Here is a 27,986-nt window from a genome sequence, read left to right as displayed (position 1 = left end):
AGGAGAGGGAGCACTAATCATTCCTCCACTGAATAAGTGCGAAGTAGACCAGGATCTTAGGAGTTTATTGTCACCCAAATTCTAGTAAAAACCAATGTTGCTTCCAACCAGAAATTAATGGTAAACTGCTATTGTGATGGCGCAAGTTAATTTGCAAATGTTTCAAAAGAACTAGAAAGTATGGGAAATCTTGAGAGACTTGTTATCAAAGATAATATTTGATGATTTTCTGTGTGAAAACTCATAATAATAATAATAATAATAATAATAATAATTATAATAATAATAATAATAATAACAACAACAACAACAACAACAACAACCGCCACACGGTGAGTATGAAAGAAAATGCGAAACGAAGCAAATACACAGAGCTAGCCAGAGAGTTAAAAGGGATTTGGATGATGAAGAAAATCAAAATAGTACCGATAATAGTAGGAGCACTAGGAACAATTCCGAAAAACTTCGAAAAAGAATGTCAATTGGAATCAGAGGAATAACTGCAAAAGTACAACGACTAACGATAATGAAAACGGCTGAAATGTTAAAGAAAACCCTTAAATGCGGAGAATAATACAAGAAGACAATATAACGAATAAGCGTTACAGGGAATGAAGAACACTGAAGCTGCATATCTACAAGTTCTACACCGCCCATCATGCATTTCCCCATTGTTTCATCACCGTTCCTCCCAATAAAAAAGTGATACCAAAGAGCTGAGAAGCGTCAGGAAGGACTGAAAGACCGAGGAGAGAGCGCCAGCCAGACCTCGGTTGGAGAAGCGCAAAGAGAACTGGGACTTTGGGGAGGTTTAATGCCACTCAAATTCCAGTATAAACCAATGGCCACTGCCGGCGAGAAATCAATGGTAAGCGGCTGTTGCGATGATGCAAATTCATTTGCAAATGGTATCGAAGGAGGTGGAGAGAACTGGACGTCTGGAGAGACTTGTTGTAACTCAGCCTCCAGAGAACACCACAGGTTTCCAATCAGATCGTTTGTTTACCTGTGTGAAAGCTCCATGTGAGCCATTAATAATAAGACATTTCAAAAGTAAATGCTGTTAGACAAACATTCCCGTTTAATAATTGTAAGACTACACGTACTTGCCTACTTCATAATAGATGTATATATACGAATGTGGTTTGTGAGTGTGTAGTTAAATATGGTAGTAAAAATTAATAATGCTAACAATCCCACCGGTAACATATGTTTAGTTATATTGGCGTCTCAGCTACAATAACACAACATATATATTTAACAAATAATAAGTCATTTTCTAATGATATACACGCTAATCACAGCTCACTGTCCACTCATATTTGGGACCTTAAGCAAGGAAATATCATACCATATAGTATGGCCAATCCTCAACAGAGTTGATCCCTATTAGCGAGTTTCAAACATTATAACATTTGCATGTCGAGGCATTAGTTATTAGTAGGGCTATGACAACAGCATATTCTTTTCATTGTTTTGACTCTCGAGGGTGTACCCGTTGATATCTTATATGCTTTTATATAGAGTGTTGTTGCTCTCGGTTGATTAACTGTGCCTAACTGTGTCGGATATATACTCGAGAGTCAAAACAATGAAAAGAATATTATGTTGACATAGCTATACCTATTAGTTATTAGGAAACTTTATGCTAATATTCTTAATAAATTTTAAATACTCAAAGCCTGCATATTCAGAACTTAATTTAAGATCACTGAAATAAAAAATAAATGTTATTCATTATATGAGGTTCTGGGTATGACTTTAAACTATATCCGATGGTGAGAACCCAGCTTGCGGGCTTTGTGGAGCGTGGAACCATTCTTTAATTGCAATTGTTCCCAGGTCCACTCTGACCCGAAGTGGAAGTACCTGTTATGATCCCAACTATGGGTTAAATAGAAACCGACTTGAAAAAAAAAACAAATATATTCTATTAAAATATTGTTCAAAATCACTGGATCCGGCATTAAATAACCTGAAAAGGGTTGATATGCCGTAAAAACAAAAACAACCAACTAACCAACCATTCATTATGGCTCAAGTATCCGTTTTCTATGGTGCTTCATTCTTCCATACATGCTCTATCTTTTGAGCTGGTCGACTAAGCGATATGACTTCGTCACTATCTTGAAGTAACATGGTGAACCGAACATGTGCTCAATAGCAAAACGCACTCAACTTATTTTTGAAATCTTTGCTTGTCTGGCACGGGGCGCCTCATATTCGTTTTTTTTTAATCTCCTCTTGTTTTCTGTTTATATTATTTTTAACATCTATATTTTACTCGTTTTGTCATTTTCGTTTACACCAGTCATTCCCAAGCACTGTGCCTTGGTACATTAGTGTGTCGTAGCATGATTACTGGTTTGTCGCAAAGTCTCTTAGAAGTCATTTGCTCTCATTTTGTTTGATAAATACATTTAATTTCCTTATCTCAATTCGCAATCGCCAATATCGGAAATCGGCTTCGGAGCAGAATAATAACGACATCAAATTATTGAATACAGAATATGTTGATTTATGTGAATATGACTTATCCTTATACAGCTTGTTTAATAATTAACGCTGCAAATTTTTTTGCCCATATTTATTAAATAAATTAAACAATACAGATCACCCAAACGTCAATATATACAATAGTATCACAAAATTCAAAATATCATAACTTTATTAAATGTAACCGCCCTATTGAGCAGTAATCTGCTGCAAAACTTGGTGGATGGTCAACACGAGTCACAAGTGATTTTCTTGTGGAATTTTGTCCACTCCCCATTTAATTTCTTATTCAGAGCCTCCAAATTGGTATGGTGTCAAGCTATGACCTTACTCTCAACGATAGACCATATATCTTGATCTTACCAATTCATTTGAAATATTTTACTGCTCTCACCCCCAAACAAAGCACCGTGCCGCTTTGACCTAGAGGGCTACTATCGGGGACGTAGGTTGTAAGGATACTATGTAGGGAGTTGAGCGGCAAGATGTATGTTCACATTAAACTTGAACTTCTGCATGACAGTACAATTACAGAATCAGGAAACCGGAAGGGAGTTCCAGAGTCTAGCAGTTCTGGGAAAGAAACTATTAAAGTACAAGGCTTTCTTACATCTAGGGATTTCTGCTGTGTAGGGGTGGGTTTTGATAACTATCGGGTTTGTTGAGAGTATTTACGTAGATGGGGGTACAAGGGCTTGTAGTTCGTCAGAGCTTCCACCATTAAAACATTTATATAACAGATAGAAAGACAAGATTTCATCGATGGGACAGAGGTTGAAGCTTGGATGATAGTTCAGGACCTATCAGGTTGACGACTCTCTTTTGAACCCTGTCCAGGACTGAAAGACTAGTAGTAGATGCACGAGCCCAAATGTGACAACAATACTCCATACGTGTGCGAATGATGGCCTTGTAGGAGTACAGGATACTTTCAGGCGTAAGTAACTTTCTAGCATGGTAGAGAGAGTTAACCTCTCTCGCAGCAGCCATGGCTATTCTCTCAATGTATCTGTTCCAACTCATGTTCCCTGTCAACGTTAAGCTGAGGAGTTTGAAAGAAGTACTATCGGGCAATGTATCTTTAGACAATTGTCTTTTCTGTTATGTGTTTCGTCAGATTTTTTCTTTCGTTCTCGTCTATATTGCTTTTTTTTAATATTTATTATTTATTCTTCTCTGTTTTATCTTTTTATATTGATTTGTATCATGTTACTTTGTTGTTGCGTTTTAATATCAGTCTTCACTGTCTTTTCAAATTGATTTTTATCTTATTCTCCCTGTTGCTTAACATTTCTTTCAATGACCCCCCACACACACAAAAACGTAATATCTCCATTATTTATTCCCCGATTGCCCTTATTTTACAGGACATGGCAGAATCAACGACCGTGAGTACACCAAGACCCTATCGTTCGGACAAAACATAAAGAAACGGGGCCTAATTAGGGTTGGGGCCCGTTTCTTTTGGGTCACGCTGTATCACTTCTTTTCCCTTTGTGTTTTCTCTTTTTAAATTGCTTTTTGGTTTGGTCGTTTTTGTTTTACGACATATCAACCCTTTTCAGGTTTTTTAATGTCGAATCCAGTGATTTTGAAGAAATTTTTTTAAATAGAAAATATTTTTTTTCATGTCGGTTTCTATTTAACCCATAGTTGGGACTCTAACAGGTACTACCACTCTAGGTCAGAGTGGACCTAGGATCAATGGCAATTAAAGGATGGCTCCACACTTCCCAAAGCCCGCAAGCTGAGGCCTAACCATCGGATAGTGTAAGGTCGTATCCAGGACCTAAATTGTTTTTTCCTCTTTATTATTTCATGCATCCATCTGTAATATGATAACGAGATATACAAAAATACTTATCAGATTTCAGTATTTATTTGAACAGTGCGCACACAACAGTGTGGTAAAGATAGGTAGTAAATTATGATTATATAATTATTGCAAATAAGCTTAACAAAGGCGCCGCGTTTCATTCCCGTAGGGAAACGCAAGATTAAAATTTATTTCCTATAAAAATGAAACGCTGACGTTTCTGTATAATTTAGTTCACTATAAATATGTTTTTATAAATTATATATATATATATATATATATATATATATATATATAATTATTTACTATAATAATTATTAAATACCTAGAGACGCTAACGTTTCATCCTTTCGGAAATCATCAATGTAGATTCGAACCCAGCAACAGAAGCCAGCAAGGACTTAATCCATCCAGCCACCCGTTAACTGCGAGAAATGCTGCTAAATTTACACTTTTGTTTTAAATAAATTAGGTTGGTGCAAAAACAATATCATTTCTCACATATGTTACTTTTATATATGATTTCTGAATTAATTCATTGATATATATATATAGTCATGTTATATATAATGTTGAAGCGCGTTATTCGCTCTATCGAATCATGTTATTCGTTACCGTCCTCACTCTCTTCATTCATTTTTTGCAGACTTTTTGACACCATGGACCAAATTCATATCATCATGATCTTCTTTTTCCGCCCGAAAAGCTGCTGAGAAAGCTCGTGATATCACTGATGCCTTTGATCTAGGAACCACTAACGAACGCGCGGAACAACGGTAGTTCAAGAAATTTCGCAATGGTGACGGGAGCCTCGAAGATGAAGACGGCCGACTGCGGTTGCTAATAAACATTTGAAAGCCTTAATTTTCTTTTTTTTTTATTACAGTTTCATCACAAGCAAGGCACATTGCCATTGGCCTTCGGGACAAGATCAAAGTGTAGTATCTGTTCTTCAGATGCTGCACTTCTATTTCTTGTTCTCTTTCGGTGGAGGAGAAATCCTTCACGACTGAGACAATTTTTATTTTTGTACCTTTTCTCCACGTTCAAAAACAACCTTGGTGTCTAACTCTGTCCCGTGGGGAGGCATAGTAAATAGGTACAATCAGGGGCAACATCCTACTGAGGTACTATGCAGGGAGTTGGCAGCAAGATGCCGGTTCACGTTACACTTGAACTTCTGCATGTCAGTACAGTTGGGGAAGCAGGGACCTGGAATGGAATTCCAAAGTCTAGCAGTTCTGAGGAAGAAACTACTGGCATTGAAAGTCCTTTTACATCTAGTGATCCCTACTGTGTGGGGTGGGGTTTAGTTGCCTATCGGGTTTGTCGAGGGTGTTAACGTCGTGGGGGCACAAGTGCTTGCAGTTCGTCAGAGCATTCACCATTAAAATACTTGTAGAACGGGCAAAGGGATGCTACATTTCGTCGATGGGACAGAGGTTGAAGCTTAGATGACAGTTCAGGACCTATCAGATTGGCGATTCTCTTTTGAACCCTGTCTAGGAGCGAGAGACTAGTAGCAGATTCACCAGCCCAAATATGACAACAGTACCCCATACATGGGCGAATGGTGGCCTTATAGAGGTACAGGATACTTTCGGGTGTTAGTAGTTTTCTAGCACGGTAGAGAGAGCCTACCGCCCTCGCAGCTGTCCTGGCAATGCTTTCAGTGCAAATGTTCCAGCTTATGTTTGCTGTGAACGTTGGGCCAAGGAGTTTAAAGGATGTACTTTCAGATAAAGAGTCATTGGCCATTGCTATTGGTGGTAGAGAAGTTTTCTTGTAATTATTGAAGGAAACAAGTTTAGTCTTGGCAGCATTGAATGTGACCATCCATTTTTGTCCCCATTCTACTACAGATTGGAGGTCATCCTCTAGTGTTTCTGCCATTTCTTTAGATATGTGTTCATTTGTTTTTCTGTTGTGCCTGTTATAGAGTGTGGTGTCATCAGCATATATACCCATCTCAGAGACACTCCCGCATCTATATCATATTGTTTAGACGTACGACCGCCGAGGACAACCTGGATTTTTCTCTTATCTAAGAAGGATTTAATTATGTTAAGTATTCTTCCAGTGATACCGTATAATCTAATTTTCCAGAGAAGACCCTCATGCCATACCCTGTCAACCCCCTTAGATATATCTATACCTACCACTGTACCCTCCCCCACTTTGTGAATGGTATATGCGTTCAGAGATTACAGTTAGGATATCTGCTGTGGAACGAGCTTGCCTAAATCCATATTGTTGGTCTGTCACAAGTTTAGCATCTGTACGGTAATGGATTAGAGCTTGGTTAATTATGGTTTCAGATATTTTGGCGAAAAGTGGGAGGAGGCTAATGGGGCGATAATTAAATGGGTAAGTTCTTTCGCATGAATTCTTGAAAACTGGTACCACAGAAGCAGTTTTCCAGCAGTCCGGAAAGCAAGATTCATTAAGGCATTTGTTGTAGAGTTTGAAGAGAACTGGAGCGGCGGAGAACTTTTTTAATAGCACAGCCGGGATGAGATCGAGTCCACATGCTTTTGAAGTGTTAAGGTTTTCATGATAGTATGCACCTGAGCAGGGGTGATTTTCAGATCGTCTAGCGTGGCGTCTGTCCGCAAATGAAAGTAAGGGAGAGGGTGGTTTGAAGGGTTCAGTGTGGAGTTTCAGCCAAACCGACTGGCAAGCATGTTAGCCTTCTCGCAACATCGTGATTGTTTTGTGTTAATTAAAACCTATCCTCGCAAAACCACACGAGAAGTTGCTGTTGAACTCGATGTCCTCCACTTAACAATCGTCCGTCATATAAGGAAGTAAAAAAGTTGAATAAATGGGTACCGCATGAATTGAACGATAATAAAAAAAAATCGTTTTGAGGTGTCTTCTACGCTCCTCTTGCGGAACAAAAACGACCCATTTCTTGAGTGGATTGCAATGTGTGATGAGAAGTGGATCCTCTACGAAAACCGGCGACGTTCTGCGCGATGGTTGGATGCCGAAAAATCCCCAGAACACTTTCTGAAAGTTATCTAATTAGCCTTTAATGAGTTCATCGCTTCCAGAACTCCGGATTCCTATTTTAATGGGTAAATAAACTTGTTTCTAGTTGGCAAAAATGTGTTGATTCTAATGGTTCTTCTTTCGATTAATAAAGTTTAGTATGACAGGAGTTATGATCTTTTTAAGTTAAACGTCGAAAATGGCATTATTTTTGCACCAACATGTCTCGCTGTTTGTTTATTGGTAAATAAACAAGTAGCTAAAGATATGTAAAAGCAGTGGGCGAGTGTTTATTTAAAACAGACATTTGTCGAGGTTATTTGCGAGCACCGATCTAATGGACCGGTTGGTAGAACTGCTGAAAATCAACGTTATGGTTGTAGGTTTAATCCTTGGCTGGGGTGAGGTGCTAGTCTAGCTCATTGAGGAATTGTGATACAACGAAACAGTACTGTATTTTGATGACTATGACGCTGTTTGTTTATTGGTAAATAAACAAGCGGCTATAAAAGCGTTGGGCGGGTGTTTGTTGAGGTCATTTGCGAGCACCGGTCCCATGGGCCTGTAGGTAGAACTGCTGACTATCAACGCGTTAGTTGTAGGTTCAATCTTCGGCTTGAGTTAGGTGCTAGTCTAGCCCACTGATAAGTTGTGACACAACGAAACAGGAATGTATGTGGATGAGTACACACACACAAACACACACACAAACACACACACACACATATATATACATATACATATATATATATATATATATATATATATATATATATATATATATATATATATATATATACATGTACGTTTGTTTTTACTTTATTTCTTTTTTTCGTTTCGTCTTCTTTTTCTATATATTTTACTACATCTGTTCTTTGTAATATAGTGGTGTGTATATATAATATGTATATGACGAATACTGCAATTTATATAAAACGCATACGTCATATGTTATATAGCAGCTATATATAAAGCCCGCGGTGTTCCTTTAAATGTATTTATAATATATAGCTTTTGTACACGTGCCTAGTATGTGTATATACTCATGTGTTGTCACTTGTCTCTTAAATGTAATTATAAAATTTATGATTCAGTATCTTTCCGTGGGTACATGTTGGTGCGTGTGTTTAAAACCTTTGTAACAGTTAATAAAAGGGACGAATAAACATATTGCCTACGTGGCGAACAGACAAATAGGACATGCTTTTTCACAGTTCCATATTTCTGTGGTGATTGGCACAATGTTGAAACTCTGCAATGAAGATATGGCGAAGAAACATCATAACTTCTTGTTCTATTTAATATAACTTTATTCGCCAAGTCTGCGCAGCCCAAAGTCGCCTTCCAGGTTCTCGTTACTAGTCTCTCCATTTTAGGCTTAAGTGCCCTTTAGCCTCCTAGGACGTAAGTCGTCAAGATCTATCGACGAGGTGAACGTTTCAGTCCAAAACTCTTGATCTGCAACTGTTTCTAGATATACCAAAACATTCTTCCTGCTTACGCTTACGTAAAAAGGTTCGTCTTTTGTTGCCGTTAAACTACTTTTTGTAATATAAACATTAATTTTCCAATTATAAATATCTTTAAACTTATTTGCCCTTTGTTTACAATTTAGTGCAAGCATTTTTTTTTTTTTTTTGCATATCATAAATTTTATTGTGTTATTATTTAAACGTTCCCTGTTGTTACAATTTTATTTAGTTTAACCGTTTATTATTTATTCTAAATATTAATTTCTTTTTATTTTGGTCTAGTTATGGAACCTGCATAATCAAACTAGTGAGCTACCCGACTTTCTACCACCGCAGGGTCCCAATCTGCGATATATTTTTTTCATACCGTTGTCTGTTCTTTGCTTATTGATATCAGGAACGTGTAAAGATGTCGAGAATGGTTAAACACACGCTCCCAGCCCTGAAACCCATATAAATTGTTTTTGTTTTTTTTAATTTTCTTATTTAGATGATTTTAGTTTTCAAATCTATAGTCCTATAATGCTTTTGTGTGGGTTGGTGTATTGATATCCTATTGAAAACCCGTTTTTTTCTATTTATTTAGTTATTTATTTGCTTCCCCACTGAGCAAATTAGGCACAAGGCCGTATTTTAATGTGGAGAGTGAGGGGAGGGGCACCAGCTTCCCCGAGAGGGAACTGGATAGTGATAATTGGTATGAAGGGTTTCCCCCACGTTGACCAAAACTGATTTCTCAACAGCAATAGTCTGATATGTGGGGTTGCCCCCACATATTACTTGGATTGCAGCATCTGCCGGAACAGGTGCTACACTTTGATAACAGAAAAAAATCTCGGCCCGAAGGCCAAGAAGGAAAAAGGCAAACCTTTTTTCTGTTTATTTAAAACGAAAATACAATTTTGTCATGGAATTGCATTCATCTGCAAAAGGTCTAGCTCATTTGCATATTCTTTTAGCATTCGTTTTAATTAATTCCGATTAGTTTTTTTTGTTGTTGTTTTTTCAGTTTTCTTATGGGATAACCGTCTTTAGTTAACTATTACGTGTAATTATATTCATGCAGGTATTCTACATGATTTATACGTGTATAATATTTGCGTAAATAGCTTATAGTAAACACACACCTCTTTCTATATGTATGTGCATATATATTTGTTTGAAAAATTTTGCCTACCAAACTCCTCCTAGAGTTTTCGGTCTGCAGACATGAAATTTAATGTATAGGGTATTCGAACGCATACGAAAATCTATATTTGGATTTTAGCCGGGGGGAAATCGGTTTAAAAGTATAAAAATTTAAAATAAATGAAATTTGCCAGGTGAAAGTCGAGCGACGGCATTACGAATACGCATGCGTAATGTAATAGCTATTGATTCATGTTTTAATTTTTAGCCTTGCAGCAAACATGTCTTTATAACCCATGAATTAACATCTAAAGAAAAGAGTAAATTGTAAGGTAAACGTTTTGGTTTCGATTCTTGGTGAAGGCGCATGAGTCATATTTTTTTTTAACTTTTAAAATCATTACAATATATTGGGTCCCAGATAATATAATAATAAATACGAAATCTGCATTAATCAAAATATCATATTTAAGCATTTTACAAATTTTAAAGTATTTTGCGTATTTTTGTTTTTGTTTTTGTTTTTTAAGTATTTTATTTTAAAGCATGTTTAAGTATTTTACGTACATTTTATTTTTAAGTGTTTTACGTACATCCTATTTTTAAATATTTTACGACCGGGCACTGTCGGGAGACGAGCTAGTAGTAAATAAATATATAATAAAGTAAATTGTCTTCCTCTCCACCTTATAATTCTCCTTAGATGTTTTTCTTTCTCTTGTTCCTTGATATTTCTTTTCTCCGGTTTATCATTTTCTCTTTATTGTTTGCATCCGTGATGTTTTTGCCATTGCTTTTGTTGTTCTAATTGTTCTCCATCTTTTTTATTATTTTTTATTCTTTTCATTCTTTACATTTTTTTTTTATTTTTCTTGTTTTTCTTGTTTTATTTTCCTTTTTTTTTTCTTCTGCCTTTTCGTTTATTTTGTTATTCTTTTTTTCTTCTACTATTTCTTTTATTTCTCGTGATTCACCTTTTTTTATCCTTTCTTTTATTATTTTTTTTATCCTTTTTATTATTATTTTTTATCCTTTCTTTTATTATTATTTTTTATCCTTTTTATTATTATTTTTGTTCTTTCTTCTGCTCCTTTTATTTTTGTTCCTGAACTTTTCTGTTGCTGTAGGTCTTCTTCTTTTTCTTCTTACTATTCGTCTTCCTCTTCCTTTTTCTTTTTCTTTTTCCTTTTCTTCTTTTGCTTCTTCTTCTTTTGCTTCTTCTTCTTCTTCTTCTTACTATTCGTATTCCTCTTCTTCCTTCTTCTTCTTGTTGTTCTTCTTCTTTCTTCTTCTTCTTCTTCTTCTTCTTCTTCTTACTATTCGTCTTCTCTGCTTTCTTTTTTTCTTCTTCTTCTTCTTCTTCTTCTTCTTCTTCTTCTTTATTCCTCTTCTTACTATTCGTCTTCTTCTTCTTCTTCTCCCTTCTTCTTTTGCTTCTTCTTCCTTCTTCTTCTTCTTCTTCTTCTTACTATTTGTCTTCCTCTTCATTCTTCTTCGTTTTTCTTCTTACTAATCTTCTTCCTCTTCTTTCTTCTTCTTCTTCTTCTTCTTCATCTACATCTTCTTCTTACTATTCGTCTTCCGCTTCTTTTTCTTCTTCTTCTTTCTTCTTCGTCTTACTATTCGTCTTCTTTCTTCTTCTTCTTCTTCTTCTTCTTTTTCTTACGATTCGTCTTCTGTTTTCTTCTTCTTTTTCTTCTTACTATTCGTCTTATTCTTTCTTCTTCTTCTTCTTTTTCTTTTTCTTCTTACTACTCGTCTTCTTCTTATTTCTTTTTCTTTTTCTTCTTACTATTCGTCTTTTTCTTCTTCTTCTTCTTACTATTTGCCTTCAATTTTCATTCTTCTTCTTTCTTCTTCTTTCTAATCGTCTTCCTCTTCTTTCTTCTTCTTCTTCTTACTATTCGTCTTGTTCTTCTTTCTTTCTCCTTCTTCTTCTTACTATCCGTCTTCTTCCTTCTTCTTCTCCTTACTATTCGTCTTTCTCTTCTTTTTCTTACTATTCGTCTTCTTCCTTCTTCTTCTTCTTACTATTCGTCTTCCTTCTTATTATTATTCGTCTTCCTTTTCTTTCCTCTTCTTTTTCTTACTATTCGTCTTATTCCCTCTTCTTCTTACTATGTGTCGTCTTTTTTCTTCTTCTTTCTTCTCCTTCTTACTATTAGTCTTCTTCTTCATCTTCTTCTTCGTCGTGGTTATTATTTGTTTTCTAACGTGCAATTCCTTTATTTTCCTCGATGCCTTTCGACTTATGTCTACACTTCCAACGTTTCTTTTCCTTTTCTGCTCTCATCTCACCATTTCTTTTAATTATTCAAGTATCCATTTTCAGATCATATTTCCCTGCTTTCCTATTGTCTTATTTCCCACTTATTTGTTGGCGAATATTTACATTTCATAATTATTGCACACACACACACAGACACACACATACATAGTCGTACACTCACATACATACATCAACACACATTAATGTAAATGCTTTTCTCTCGTCACATGTCGTTCCCATTAGCACGACTTTTGTAATTTTTTAGTTTGTCTATCGATATTTTCCCCCATCTTTAGACTTTGATATTCCATGACCTGGGGCAGCTGGATAATATTGCGCTCATTTATCCCATCCCTCTCCTTACCAGCATCATTTACTTGTTGACGATCACCCAGGGAACCGATCCACACAATTTCAAGAGATTCAGAGCGGCCGACTACGAAGGAAAGAAAACAAACAAATGAAAGAATCAAAAAGTGAATACTTGCAGAAATATTGTTTATAAAATAAATAAATAAATAAATAATTATGATGATGTAATAAAAATTTAAATGATTATGCAATAATACTACTACTAATAAATTAATAAAAATAATAAAATAAATGTAATAATGAATTAAAAATAATAATTAAATTATAATAATAATAATAATAATAAAATAATAATAAAATAATAAAAATAATACTAATAATAAAATAATAATAAAAGTAAAAGTATAATAATATTGATAAAAATATAATAAGATTAATAATAAAATAATAAAAGAATGGTAATAAAATAATAATAATTTTAATAAGAATGAAATAATAATTATAAAATGTATAATAATAAAAATAATAATAAAACAATAATATAAATAAAATGATAATATAATAATAATAATAAAATAATAGTAGTAATAATAATTAAATAATAATAATAATAATAAAATAATAATCAAAATAAAATAATAATAAAATAATAATAAAAATTTAAAAAATAATAATAACAATAATAATAAAATAATAATAATAACAATAACAATAACAATAATAATAACAATAATAATAATAACAATAATAACAATAACAATAATAACAATAACAATAATAATAATAATAACAATAATAATAATAACAATAATAATAACAATAATAATAATAATAACAATAATAAAATAATAATAACAATAAGAATAATAATAATAATAATAATAATAATAATAATAATAATAATAATAATAATAATAACAATGCACAACTGTAAGGAACTTGGAAAAAAGACTAGGAGAAATCGGAATCCAGCGGAAAACTGAGGTTATTCAACAAACGCTCATGTTGAAAACAGCTCCAATCATAAGGAAACCCCTTTAATGCGGAAACTAATCCACATGAACCATAAATTAACCTTCCTAACTACAAAACGCTACATACTGAAACAGAATTAAAACCAAAAGATAAACACAATATAGAACCAAGCAAACTAAAATTGCAAATTCTAAAAAACGAAATAAATAAAACAGTAATGTCGACATTTACTGGCGCTACACCAAATATCGAAAAACCAATGTTACTTTTTACTGAAAACTCTGAGAATACAGCTGACGACAGTCAAGCGACAAAACGAAAATAATAATTGAAATTTAGAATAGTCATTCGAAAAAAACAAAACAATGGAGAACGCAGTTGACAACATGCGAACGTCAAACAAAACTAATAACTGAAATCTCGAAAGAAAATTTTGAAAAGAAGGAAATGAAGCTGACGACAATCAAACGTTATAGAGGCTCAGAATCGATTGTCAAGAGAGAGAGAGATGCCCGATGTCAAAGAGGAGAAGTAAAAAGATGAAGAAAATCAACCGAAAGTTGCGAAGATTAAATAAAACACTGAAATGGTTTATCGCTACTCAAAGAGTTAAACCGTCAAAACTTTTCAACGAGAAGTCACTAGTAGAGGTTGGTTGGCGAACCCCAAGTGGGTTACAAGGGTGATAAAATCGAACGAAGTGTACTATAAATATGAAAAAGTAATATGAGCAAGTAATTACTTATAATGACAGATGTGAGAACAAATATTAAGTGAAAAAAAATGGAGATATTTAATATCACCATCTTATACATTTTCTTTGCCTTTAGCCTAGAAGCAAAGTGTAGTATCTGTTCTGATACCACATTGCTTTCTTTTCAATCCTTCGCCAGTGAAACGAAAAAAATTTCGAGACTGTGTCCAGTTTTATCTTTGTCTCAATTCATGTTGTCCCATTTTTGGGTAGCTCCCTTCTATAAACTGACCTCGTTTCTTACTCTGCCCTCGTGAGGAGACAAGTAAATAGGTATCCGTTCATAAGGCAGTACGTGTTTGAAAATCAATTTCCTAAGATAAGAAATAAAAGTTGCAAACAAATATTCTCATTATTATCGATTTAGTCACCTTGGAGGGTAAAAGCGAGCAGGGCAAAACAAAACAAAAACCTAAAAAACATATCTAACCTCATAGAAAACACTGGCTTTTATTTCGTTTCGCAGCGGTAGAGGAGTGTTAGGGTTAGGGTTAGATTTTGATGGAATCACGAAGGTGTAAATTGATAATGACATATGTTCAGTAAATAAATATAAAGCAGTCGACATATATCGCGATGGAGGGCCTATATAAGTCTATTTAATCATCCGCGTATAATTACATATATGTGACACTTTAAAGATATTAATATACTTCCGCCTGTGCAAGCCTAGAGATCTTTGGAGCCATAATCAACCCTGGATGTATCCATCTTTTTTTGTATTTCACTGCAATTACAGTTACACGTGTATAAAGGCACGTGCGTGTATGTGCGTACGCATATATTTGTGACGTAACCATAACAATTGAATCAACCCGATACACTGAATATGTGTATCCGGGTAATGTTTGTAAGAATAAAAACTGTGTTCCAGTTATACATGCATAAAGATTTTGTACATTACGAATATATGTATATAAATATTAGCGTCTTGACGATTATAGGAATTGGAATCGGAAATCGGAAAAATCGGAACTTTTGGGTGTACCGGAATTGGTATCGAGATCAGAAAAATGTGTGCCTATTTTACAATGTCAAAAACGATTCTTTTTTTTTTCTTTTTTTCATACTTCATTTGATTTCGTTTAAAACAAAACCTTCCACTACTGGCAGTAATGATAAAATAATAAATATTTATGAAATTAAAATCTACAGATCACATCCCACAAGTGTATATTTATGCTTGAGAAAATATCCGCTCATTTCACATGTGTTTTTACAATAATCGGGAATAAATAACAAGTCTATTGCTAAATATTAAGTGATTTAGAAAGAATCGGAATCGGAAAAAATATTATAATCGTCCCATCACTAATATGTATGCATATATATATATATATATATATATATATATATATATATATATACTTATCGTCCAGAAATTTAAGTTTACAAAATGAATGATTTTGAATATTCACAGAGAATATAAATAGTGCTATTAAAATTGATATTTATCGGATAATCCTAAATTATATATATATATATATATATATATATATATATATTATAACTATAATTATATAATTATTATTATTATTAATTATAACTAAGAATATAAACACACACACACGCGCGCTCTATGAGAAATTGGTCACATTTTTTTATTTTATTTTTTCTAACTTATATATATAATTATATAATTATATATATATATATATATATATATATATATATATATATATAGATATATATATATATATAATTATATAAGTTAGAAAAAGGAAAATAAAAAAATACGACCAACTTCTCATAGCGCGCGTGTGTGCGTTTATATTCTTAGTTATAATTTTCGGAAATAAACATCTCAGCAGAGTGTTCTATTACAAGGAAATATTCCGAAAATAAGAGCGTATTATTTATATTTTTATTTACAGAAAGTTTCAATGAAATAAGACATCGGTACTGTCGGTTTCAAACCTGATAATAGGGAATCGTTTTAGATACACATATCAAGCTCTCTTTAACGGATACTTATCTGTTTTATGGTTACCAAGTAAAAATTTACGACATAAATGCTTCAATAATGTATTCCAAAGAAGTTTTGAATCAGTTACAGATTTGTTCGTTTGGCTAGAGCATCGGTTCTCTACGTCCGAGAGCAAAAGCGTCGGTAAACCTTAAGGTGTGATATGAGCGAGGAAAGCTTAGGATTGCAACTTAGATCACTACAGTGTCAATGAATTGTAAATAAACCTGCATTTGCAAAATTTTAAAATGTATGATTTGTCATTGTTGTTTAATTGGCATCTCTAAAGAAATGTGTTAAACGTCAGCGTTTTACACAATAACGGCAACGTCATTATTTCGTATGTTTATTATTTTCTGTATCAATTTTATGGATGGCCATCGGCGCTATAATTTTTAATGGAAGTAACGGTTTATTTTGCTATCAGATTTTCAGATTTACATTTATATTATATTGATTGAGAAAATTGATACTTTAAAATACATTTGTATTTATTATTCCGTTTGGCTTTTTTCCCAATACAATAAATAAATGTATTCTATCATCTACAAAATGAAACTTATTTTTAAAAGTTTTTAAAAACTGCATTGAAAGTGTAATTCAAACGAACAAGAAAAAAATTGGTTATCATTTTTTTCTGTTCGTTTGCTTATATTAAAAATACAATTCCCCTACTATATGTAACACGATGAAACCATTAATAGATTTCCTTTGATATTGTTCATTTTTTATATAAGTTATTTCTATGCAAATATTAAGTCTTTATTCAGAAAGTCTGTTCTAACTTCGTACATGTTAATAAAACTGATGCTTATGTACTTAATAAAATCTATTCGTTTTATTCTCAAAAAGAGATAATTATAATAATGGCATGAATGTACGTTATATACACATTTTCACAGTTTAGTTTTTTTTTTGTCAAATAAATTAAAAAAAGTTTCTGTCATTTACTTGATATATGATATGACTGATTTCTATCAATCTATACTTTTTATTGAGTATTTTCTTAATAAATCATGAAAAATATGTACGTAATGTATATAATATATCTCTGTGATTTTGATGTTACGATGGACTCCGGGCGGTGCGTAGGTAACTGCCTTGGTAGGTATGTACATACTGAAGGAGATGTATAAAAACAATACCGGACTGAAATGGTAGGCTTTTTAGGGATGATGCATAATTTTTAGTTAATTCAAGCGATATTATTATAGAAAAAGACTAGAAAGAAAAGTAAACTATTTTTTAATGAACTTAAGTTAGAAATAACACTAGACTACAATTGTAAAATAGTGGCGTTTTTTAGATATAAGTCTTAATCTCAACAACAAAACTCATGAACCATTTCACAAACTGAACCAAATACTATTCTATATAGATTATAAATCCAATCATTCTAAGTGTATTAAAAAAGCTATTATTCCTAATATATTAACAAGAATATTCAGGTTATCACAAAATGAGAATATATTCGATAATAATAAAGGTTATTATAATGTAGCTTAAATTAGATTAGGATATAAAGGAAAAATGAATTTTTTTTTACACAGTGATCACCACTTATCAAGGCCCGGAAGCCACTCAGGGATAAGGCTTATTGCAAGTACATTACGTTAGTGTGGAGATTTGATGAAGTGTTTAATTAAGGGAGCGGTTCATTAGGAATTTGTTAACATTGGACTTGAAGACATCCAAGTTGTAGTCCGGAGGGAAGCAGGCAGACGGAACAGAGTTCCACAGGCGTGCAGTTCTAAGAAAGAAGCTTTGTTCATGGAATCCGCGTTTTGATTTAGGCACAGATATAACTACATAAACTAAGTGGATAATAAAAATAGAAGAACACACTACACAATATCATATAACATAGCAATGAAAGGAAATGGAAATGTAATGAATAAAAATAGATATAAAAATAATAAGAATAAAAAGAATGAAATTAAAAATAATGAAGAAGGATTCAATAGTAATAATGATATTAAAATTAGATGCAAAAACAAGTACAGTTTAACCCTCATTTCAGTGATAATATACAAAATAATGTCCCTAAAGAGTTTTACTAAATAGTTGATAAGAGAAAATAGATTAAGTAAAATAATTAATACGAACACAGTTAAATGTTCATTCTCAATCACTGTCAGTCTAAGTAATGCAATGGTAAAATAAACAACATAGATCGAATCAGGTGAACTAAATTTGGTGAGTATATGTAGCAGTAGAATACCTAACAAATGCCCATTCGAGGGAAATTGATTAATTTCTGAAATTGTATAGAAATGTGAATTAAGATGCATAAGAGTAAAAAGATATACCTCGGGGGAACTAGATGTTTAAAGGACAAATACCGAAACTATGAACGAAAGATGAGTATAAGGATAGAACAAAAATAAGTACTAAGATAAGAAAAAGGAACACAACTGAATTAGGGAATTGGGTTAAGGAACTTCGTAATAATAAAAAAGATATTGAATTAAAATGGTCAATAGTAGATAAAGCTACAAAATATAAACTGAGGAAATCAAAAGGATTTAATCTATGTTTACTGGAGGCGTGTCCTATAGTGAATTCTAAACAGGAAATTTTAAACAAGCTATCTTCAAAGAAATAAATTCTTGTTATCACGCCTTAAACTTAAATTTAAAAAGGAAAATGTACTTTTATCACGCCTTAAACCTGATGTAATCTATGTTTGCTGTCCTACAGTGAATTCTAAACAGAAAATTTTAAACAAAAAGTTAGATGTTATACAAAGCTGTCTTCAAAGAAATAAATTCCTGTTATCACGCCTTAAACCTAATTTAAATAAATTTAAAAAAGGAAAATTTACTGAATACGTTGAGGGTGAAATGTGAGTGAGGAAAAAGAATGATAAATTTAATACAAAGATTTTTAAAATCGTGCAAAGCATAAATATATTAGAGTATCAACTTACATACAGAAACTAAAAAATTTATAACATAAATAAGAGAAATAGATATAGTTTTGGTTTTAATAATCCTTAGGGGTAATAACATTACACCCGAGGAATTTTAATAACACAGGTATTGAAAAAATCTTACATTAAGTAATTGTAAGATATTGAGACAAAAGACCAGTATGAAGTAAAAAAAAGTGTAATCAAAATATGGAATTAAAGAAGACTAAGTGAGAATTAAGGATAAAATTGTTTTTTTTTATTATTCAATTTTCACCCCAAACAAGGCACAGTGCCACTTAAAGTAGGGAGCTATGATCGGGGACATAATTTGCAGGGGAATTATGAAAGGAGATGAGTAGCAAGATGTCTGTTCACATTACACTTGAACTTCTGCATATCAGTACAGTTGGGAAAGCAGAATCCCGGAAGGGAATTCCAAAGACTTGCAGTTCTGAGGAAGAAACCATTGGAGTAAAAGGCTTTCTTACACATATGGATCTCTATTGTCAAGGGGTGGGACTTAGTTGCCTGTCGGGTTTGTCGAGGGTAGTCATATCAGGGAGGTACAAGTGCTTGCAGTTCGTTAGAGCATTCACCATTAAAGTATTTGTAGAACAGGCAGAGGGATGCAAAATTTCGTCGATGGGACTATCAGGTTGGCGCCCTCTTTTGAACCCTGTCGAGGAGTGTTATAAAGAAGATAATGTAAGAATTATACTTAAAATTAAACGGAGGTGATTAATAAAAACTATAGTTAAAATAATAGGTTGGTAATTCTTTTAAATAATCTAATTTCTTTTATGTTCACGATTTGTCTTAAAATTTTGTTTTTTTTACTTGGAAATCAACACTTATAAAGACCACTCGATGAATTTTATTTTTATTTTTTTACTTGGGAGCCCGACACTAATATAGGTCAGGGGGTCACTTGATGATAAGAGTTTTTGAATGTAAAGTGGTACTGTAGTAATCGTTAATTGTGTTGTCTTGAATTTGATTATTTATGTGGGCGGTTTAAAAGAACTTGTTTACAGTACGTTTGAACGCTACCAATTTATATTCAACTTGAAGCAAGCCACTAAACCAGTGTTCCGCATGCAGGCAGTTTTAGGAGAGAAGCTTTGTTCATGGAATCTACGTTTAGATTTCGGCACAGTTAGAAAGTGGGGAGAAATCGTATCGTAAAGTGGTTGTAGCTAGTTGGGTGTTTTTGTGAAAGTTTGGCAAGTGAGAACCGTAAATTGGAGTTCAATCGAACACTTGCCATAAAAATAACGATAAAACAGAGACAGGCTCACAAGATTTCTACTGTGGGAAAGAGATTGTAGGGAAGAGAAAAGAGCATCACCTATTAGGTTTTGAAGCCAGTCTTGAATTCTATCAAGGTTAGATAGGGCAGCTTCCGCCCAAATATGGCAACCGTACTCCCTTTTAATGTCTACCTGGCTTATACAGATAAAGGATTATATCGGCAGTTAAATACGAAATGGAGCTGTAGAGTGATCCAACCACTTTTCCAGCAACCTTCTTTTTTTTCTTTTTTTTTTTCAAAGGAGTCACCACTTATCAAGGCCCGGAGGCCACTGGAGAATAAGGGTTAATGAGAGCACCGTGGTCAAAGCGAACATATCGTAGTCATCGTTAGTAGTGGAAATTTGGTAAATTGGATTACTTAAGGGAATGGCTCATCAAGAATTTGTTTATGTTGGACTTGAAGACAACCATATTGTAGTCAGTTGGAAAGCAGGAAAATGGAACAGAATTCCACAGGCGTGCAGTTCTAAGAAAGAAGCTTTGTTCATGGAATTTACGTTTAGGTTTAGGCACAGATAAAGAGTGGGGGAAATTATTGATAGTGGTTTCAAGTAGATGAGTGTTTTTCGTTCGACCATGAACTAGAATCAGACAAGCACGTGCCATGGAAATAGCGATAAAGCAGAGAAAGGCTTGCAACGTCTCTTCTGGGGGAAATGAGGTTGCAGGGAAGAGAAAGCGGCATCCCCCACTAGGCTACGAAGTCTATTTCTACCTCGGCAACAGATTTGATGTCAGTCCCAGAAACTTGTTAAGACATGGAGACTCCCCAAGACAAGAGCCATTCATTTCAATTCGGACGGAATGAAGGATTATGATGAAAGAATATAAACTTGGTTTTCGATGCATTAAATTAACCAACCACATTTTAAAGATCAGAAGAGAGAAAATCAAAGGATTTTGGTCGTTGTTGGTGCTTGAAATATTACCATATATTGTGATATCGTCTACATAAATGTCTACGAATGATCGAGGAATGTGATTTCAGAGATCATTCATGACGATTAGAAAGAGAGTTGGACCCAGCATGGAACCTTGAGCGACGCTTGCGTTAATACGTATATATATTTTCTATTTTCATTTTGACTTGGTGACTAATCAATTATTAATAAACGGTTGCTAACATCTAAATATTGATTTACTTGTCCATACGTCCAGTGCCACAAAAACATCATCATCGCTAACATTAATCAACGAGAGACGAAATCCCATTATCATTAAACCCAAAGTTAAAAAAAAACATGGATGTCTTTTTACGGTTGCAAATTAACTAATTAAAAAAAAGAAGTAATGTTGAAAGGAGATTATAAATTTATTTATTATAGTTTTGTTTTAAAATTACTAATATGTGAAAGTAAATTGAAATCTGTATCTTTATAATTCATATAAAAACTTATTCAGAAAAAAAGAAAATATTAATCGTCTGTTTAATTTTCATTGAAAAATTGACATTTTTTTTTAATTTTCATTGAAAAATGGAAAAAAAATTTGTTTAATTTTCATTGAAAAATTAAAAAAATCAATTCTGTTTAGCTTTAAAAAGTTAAAAGAGAATTTGCTAAAAATGTTTTAATTCGTCGTTGTTTGTTTTATTTTACTTTTTTTATTAATTTTATTTATATGTTTTAAAAAACTCAACTATCGTGGAATTTCCACATGTTCTGCTAGTTATTTTATAAATATCTTAAGAAACTCTATCGAAATATTGTTGAATTTTTCTCTGAATGTTTATTCTATGAACGGAAATTAAGTGTAATTATAGTTTGTTTACAGAGGCGGTTCCAAAAAGAAGGTTCTTTATTTTAATAAAAAACTACAACGTTGAAGAGCTACAAAGGCGCAAGTGGTACCATTAAAATGAGCAATCATTTATGCTCTAGAAGTTATTTTTCTACATAGTCGCCAGCATTTTCAATACACTTTTACCGGCTTCTTTTGATGGCTCGGTCATTAGATATGGAGTGCGCTTTTTCACTTCCATATTTATCGCCACTCTGAAACCGACGAACCTATCTCCTAACTGTACTGATATCAAGTACATCGGCTTCATAAACGTTCAACAAGCGCCAATTAATGTTGATAGATTTGATTTTTTCTGCGTGAAGGAATATAAAGAGACATCTCTGCTTCTGACGCACGCCTATGGCAAGGATTGCTTTCTTAGAGTCTCACACAATTAATATCTACAACAAAGGGAGGAAACTATGAAGTCATGAATGCATGAGTTAGATGATTATAACAATGCATGTGAGCCATTTCGGGTGCATAAAAACATAGGAAGCATTACGTTTTTGATTTTTAAAATGATTGGTTATTCGTATTGTTGAGATTCTCCGAACTACTTTGGCGTAGTGGTTAGAACACTTGAAAATATCCATTGTAAAAATGATATTCTCCTGAAAGTTGAAGGTTCAATTCTCAGTATGGGCAACCGAAAAATACAATCGTGAATTACCGACGGCCTTTCTCCAGCTATGACTGACGGAACGAGAGCATGCTACCTCCTTGAAGTTGATAAAGAGTTTCGTTCGAAATTCCGTCCAAAATCCCGAAATCGACCGAAACATTCCCGAATTCGACAAGATATACATGAAGACTGTCGGAGGTTACATCGACCGAAACCTTGTAAAACTGAAACTGAAGATGACAACAACAGTCGAAAGAATCTAAACAATACGAAAAAGATTCATTATTTTTGGAACGTCGTTCGTATTTTCATATTTAAGTAGGTTACACATTATTATAGTTTTGTATTTTAAGTACGTTTTAAATGAGGATTGATAATTTATATTATTTAAATTATTCAGACTACTATTTTCATCTTATTGATATGTACTGCAGATGATAGCGGAGTTAATTGTAAATCAGTTTTAAGTCAGAGTATTTACGGATTGCACTGCATCCGATATTAACTATACGTAAAATAGAAATTACTTCCGAATTTTAACCGAGTGAAGCTGATCATACAATCGACTTCCGTGTTTCAGTTCAAAGTTCTGTATAGATTCGCAAATTTGGAACAGGAGTTCCTTAGTTTGGCATGGCTGGTACCACACAAAAATGCTGGTTAAAAGTTAATGAGGGAGAATGCCATTTTTGCATCGAAGAGAAGATTTGGGCGAGTATTAGAATCTTGGCGAGACTTATTGCCGCCCTAATTCCACAGAAAGTCAATATTAAGCGGCTGTTGCGGTATCGCAACGTGATATGTAACGGTTATCGGAAAAGACGCGGAGTACTGGAAATCTGGGTAAAGTTGTTGTCGTTTAGATTTCAGGAAACACCACTTGTTATGACCAGTGAAAATCACTGATTATAACTAATATAAAAACATAGTGATTATTTAATTTACTTCCCTTTCACGAGATGGTGTGTAAATTTGTTGATAGTGTTGTTGTGGGACGATCTTGAATCGAACTTGGCACGCCTATGATTTTAGTTTGTGTTTTTAACTACTTAACCACCACTGCCCCAAAAAATAACTCATAGCGTGTAAATAATAGTAATAATAAATCTTATTATCATAACTAACCCTAACCCTTACCCTAACCCTTGTGGCGGTGATCAGTATTAACTCCACTTTGTATTATAAATATCGCATATATAGTATAGTGGAGTTGATACCGATTTTCATTAGATCACTAAAGTTACGCAACGCTGAGCCTGGTCAGTACAAGGTAAGTTAAGATTTGAGAATACTAGGCGCTGTGGAGGAGTACGCCGACACTTTTGGCAGCTTCTAAATCTCATCTGGTCTCCAGCACTTGTAATCCAGGTTATGTGGAACGAGAAAGTGAAACTGACTTTGTGCAAACCAGTTTCAATTTTAAAAAACCTCCCCGGTGGCCATTCATCATTCATCGTCTGTATGTGTTTTTCGTTTTTTACAAAGTCAAATGTGTCCAGAAAGTTCAAATTATTGTAAAGTCATGAGAAACTCTCTCTCTCTCTCTCTCTCTCTCTCTCTCTCTCTCTCTCTCTCTCTCTCTCTCTCTCTGTCCTCTGTTCACTTTCGATTATTTTTTCTGTTCGTTCTCTCTTACATTTTGATGTAATAATAAACCCCACTCCTCTTTATTCCTCTCTCCCTCTCTCTCTCACTCTCTCTCTCTTTCACTCCTCTTTAAACTTTTTTCTCTCTTAGTGATGTTTTAATAGACTCTCTCTTTCTTCTTTCTCTCTCTTTATTTTTTCTTCGTGGTTATCTATCTTTCTTTATCTTATTCTTTCTCTTACATCATTCCCTTTCTCTTATTATTACAGATGATGTGTGAATGATGATAAGAAAGGAAAATAAGAACATCACTAAAATATTAATATGATATAGATAGTGACGTCGCGGATAAAGTACTTGGTACGTTCGGTTATAAGTTACAATCTTCTGGTGGTTGAAGGTTCAATACTCAGTGCAAGGAAAATTCATAAATACAATTGCAAATTACTTAGGACTTCTCGCGGCTGATGGAACGAATGCTGTGTGCATGTTTAATGTTCGTTGTGTGTGCGGCCGCTTCTACACAAATACCAGTAGTAAACAAACGTGATACATAAACTATCATATATGGCTTTTTACAAGCAAACGATAACAATATGTCTCGAATCCCCAAAAAACACATATTTCCTATTTCTCCAAACCCTAAATAAACGCCAAAAAAACGAGTTATATTTTACATGTGTTTTATCTGTCTTATAGATTCACTTGTCCGAGTTTGACACGCTGAGTCTCTTTCTACATTTTAACCATTTCAATGTCTACTTTCGACAGGGTCGTTCACACGTCCGTTTCTCGCCAACTCATTAGTTTGATTTCTGCTAACAAACTATTATGTCAACAAATAACGTGTCGTTTACGTAAGCTAAACTTTTGTTCACTTACCTTAATCAAATTCCAATCAAACTTTACAATTTCTAAATCGACTTTGTTTATTTTATTTTTGCTTAAATTCCTGGCTAAATATTCCAAACTGTAGGTACACATTTTCCCAAATTTAAATGTTTTATTTTTTTAATAATAATAATTGACCAGGATAACTGGCGTTGTCTGGTAAATATCTAACACGAAGGAATAGTACTCCGATGGATTAAATAAAGGGTTGCGTGTTTAAATTTGGTGCAGATTACCGAATTTGACAGAAAGATTCTCGAATTCAACAGATTCTCAAATTCGATAAAATATACTTGAAGAAGGTCGAAGATTAAATCGACCGAAACGTTGTGAAAATAACACACAAGTTGAGAACAGTAGTCTGAAGAATCCAAATGATACGAATAATCAACGCTCATTTAAAAATTCTGGAACATAGGTAAACGTGTTAACAATATTAAAAATAAAATTAATAATAATAATGATAATAATAAAAATAACAATAAATTTTGAAAAATAATAATAGTAATAAAAAAACGAGAAAGATGAGAAGAAAGAGCGAAAGAATAAAGAAAGAAAAATTGAAGAAAAAGAAGAAGAAGAAGAAGAAGAAGAAGAAGAAGAAGAAGAAGAAGAAAGTAATGCAGATGTTTTAGCCGAAAGAAACATTTTAAAAACGTATGCCAAAATATTTTCATTTCAAATTCTGATTTATTCATGTCAATAAATTGCGAAATCAATTTCGCTATGGCCAACGCCATTCCCATGCTCTCTAGATCCGACAAAGAAGCGGGAAACTCAAATCTCTTCATTGCATAAAGAAAAGATAAAACATTTTTTTAAAAGAATATTTTTTGGCCAACAATGAATCAACTATGAAAATCCTAACACATTTTAATTTTCGATTTGATGCATTCATGTAAATTATTTCGTTTAATCTCCGTCGTTGAAGAGAAAATATATCGCCATGTTTTTCGAATTTTTTAGATTTATCAATTTCATTACGTTGAATCTTTTGACTTGTATACACGCACACACACGCATACGAGCACACACACATATAATTATTTAATAAATATTTAATTATATATATATATACATTCATATATACATATATATATACATTTATGTATACATATATATGGCAATTAATATATATATATATATATATAAATGAATTACACTATATATCATTTAATAAAACGCTTTTTACCGCAGATAAGTAAAACTGTGTTGAATTTATTAATACAAAATATAGATATATAGATATATAGATATATAGATATATAGAAAACGATTACTATAGTCTAATATATAAACGGCTATATGTCGGGCGACCCCCAACCCCCACCTGCCTAGTAAATCATCAAAATGTACATGGTAAATACGCCACACAAGATTTTACGTTTTTAATACCCATAAGGATTCGCCAGGCTAAAATACCTCGTATTTTAGCCTGGCGAATCCTTACAGTGATGAATAACCTTTTACTGTGTTTGGTGGAGAAAGAAATCGTGATATAGACTCTGCTATGAAAGAAAACAAAAAGCATAACAAATACTAACTCTATATCTATCTCTCTCTGCCTCCCTCCCTCTCTTCACAAACACATATATATGTAGTCTTGAAAGTTTTTAAAACTTATTTCATTTTTATATTTTTTATCATTCATTGGAAAACTATTTAACTGACAAGTCATTTAATCACCTACACGTAATGCATCAACTGCTGTCTAAAATTCACAATAGTTCTAATGTTAATTTAAGGGATAATCAGTTGTCTACCATGAAGCATACTCTTGAAAGTCGTCGAACCTTTAAAATCATATGATAAATATAAATTAGTCATAAGTCCTTCATTAGAAAAAATATTTGCTTATAAGTTACCTATATTCTTGTATTTTTGCATTTACTGCTTGAGTTTTCTAAAAAAAATTTATATATATATATATATATATGGATGGATGTATAATGAAATCAAAGGCGATGCAGTGTCTACCTGATATAAGCAATGATATTATTATTATCATTATTATTATTGGCTCACATGGAGCTTTCACACACGTCAACAAACGATTTGATGGGAAACCTGTGGTATTCTCTGGAAGCTGAGTGACAAGTCTCCCCAGACGTCCAGCTCTCTCCACCTCCTTCGATAGCATTTGCAAATGAATTTGCATCATCGCAACAACCGCTTACCATTGATTTCTCGCTGGTAGTGGCCATTGGTTTATACTGGAATTTGAGTGGCACTCAGCCTCCCCAAGGTCCCAGTTCTCTTTGCGCTTGTCCAGCCCAGGGCTGGTTGGAGCTCGCTCCTCGGTCTTTCAGTCCTTATTGACCCTTCTCGGCCCTTTGGTATCATTTTTTTTTTGGGGGGGGGTGATCAAACAATGAAAAAATTTTCGCTTCTTTTTTATGTTTGTGTATTTGGGGTTCTAGTCTTATTTCCCATCCATGTTTTGTTGGTCCGCTTGTCCCCGGTTGTTTTTCTGATTTAAGTTTCATAGTCACCATTTTGGCGCCTGCGTAAATCAGGTTTTTTTTAAGTCTGTGATTGTGTTTGTTGGGATATGTGGGAGGAGTTTGTTAACATTCTCTGTTTCAGTTTTTAATTTCTTCTGCTCTTGGTTCTTTAACGATGGGAGCTTTGTTTTTCCTCGTTCATCAGCTATATTATTATTATTATTATTATTATTATTATTATTATTAT

The sequence above is a fragment of the Euprymna scolopes genome, chromosome 23, assembly GCF_053919585.1.
Source record: "Euprymna scolopes isolate OS-2025 chromosome 23, ASM5391958v1, whole genome shotgun sequence".
In the NCBI taxonomy this organism is placed as follows: Eukaryota; Metazoa; Mollusca; class Cephalopoda; order Sepiida; family Sepiolidae; genus Euprymna; species Euprymna scolopes.
This window is presented reverse-complemented; position numbering follows the sequence as displayed.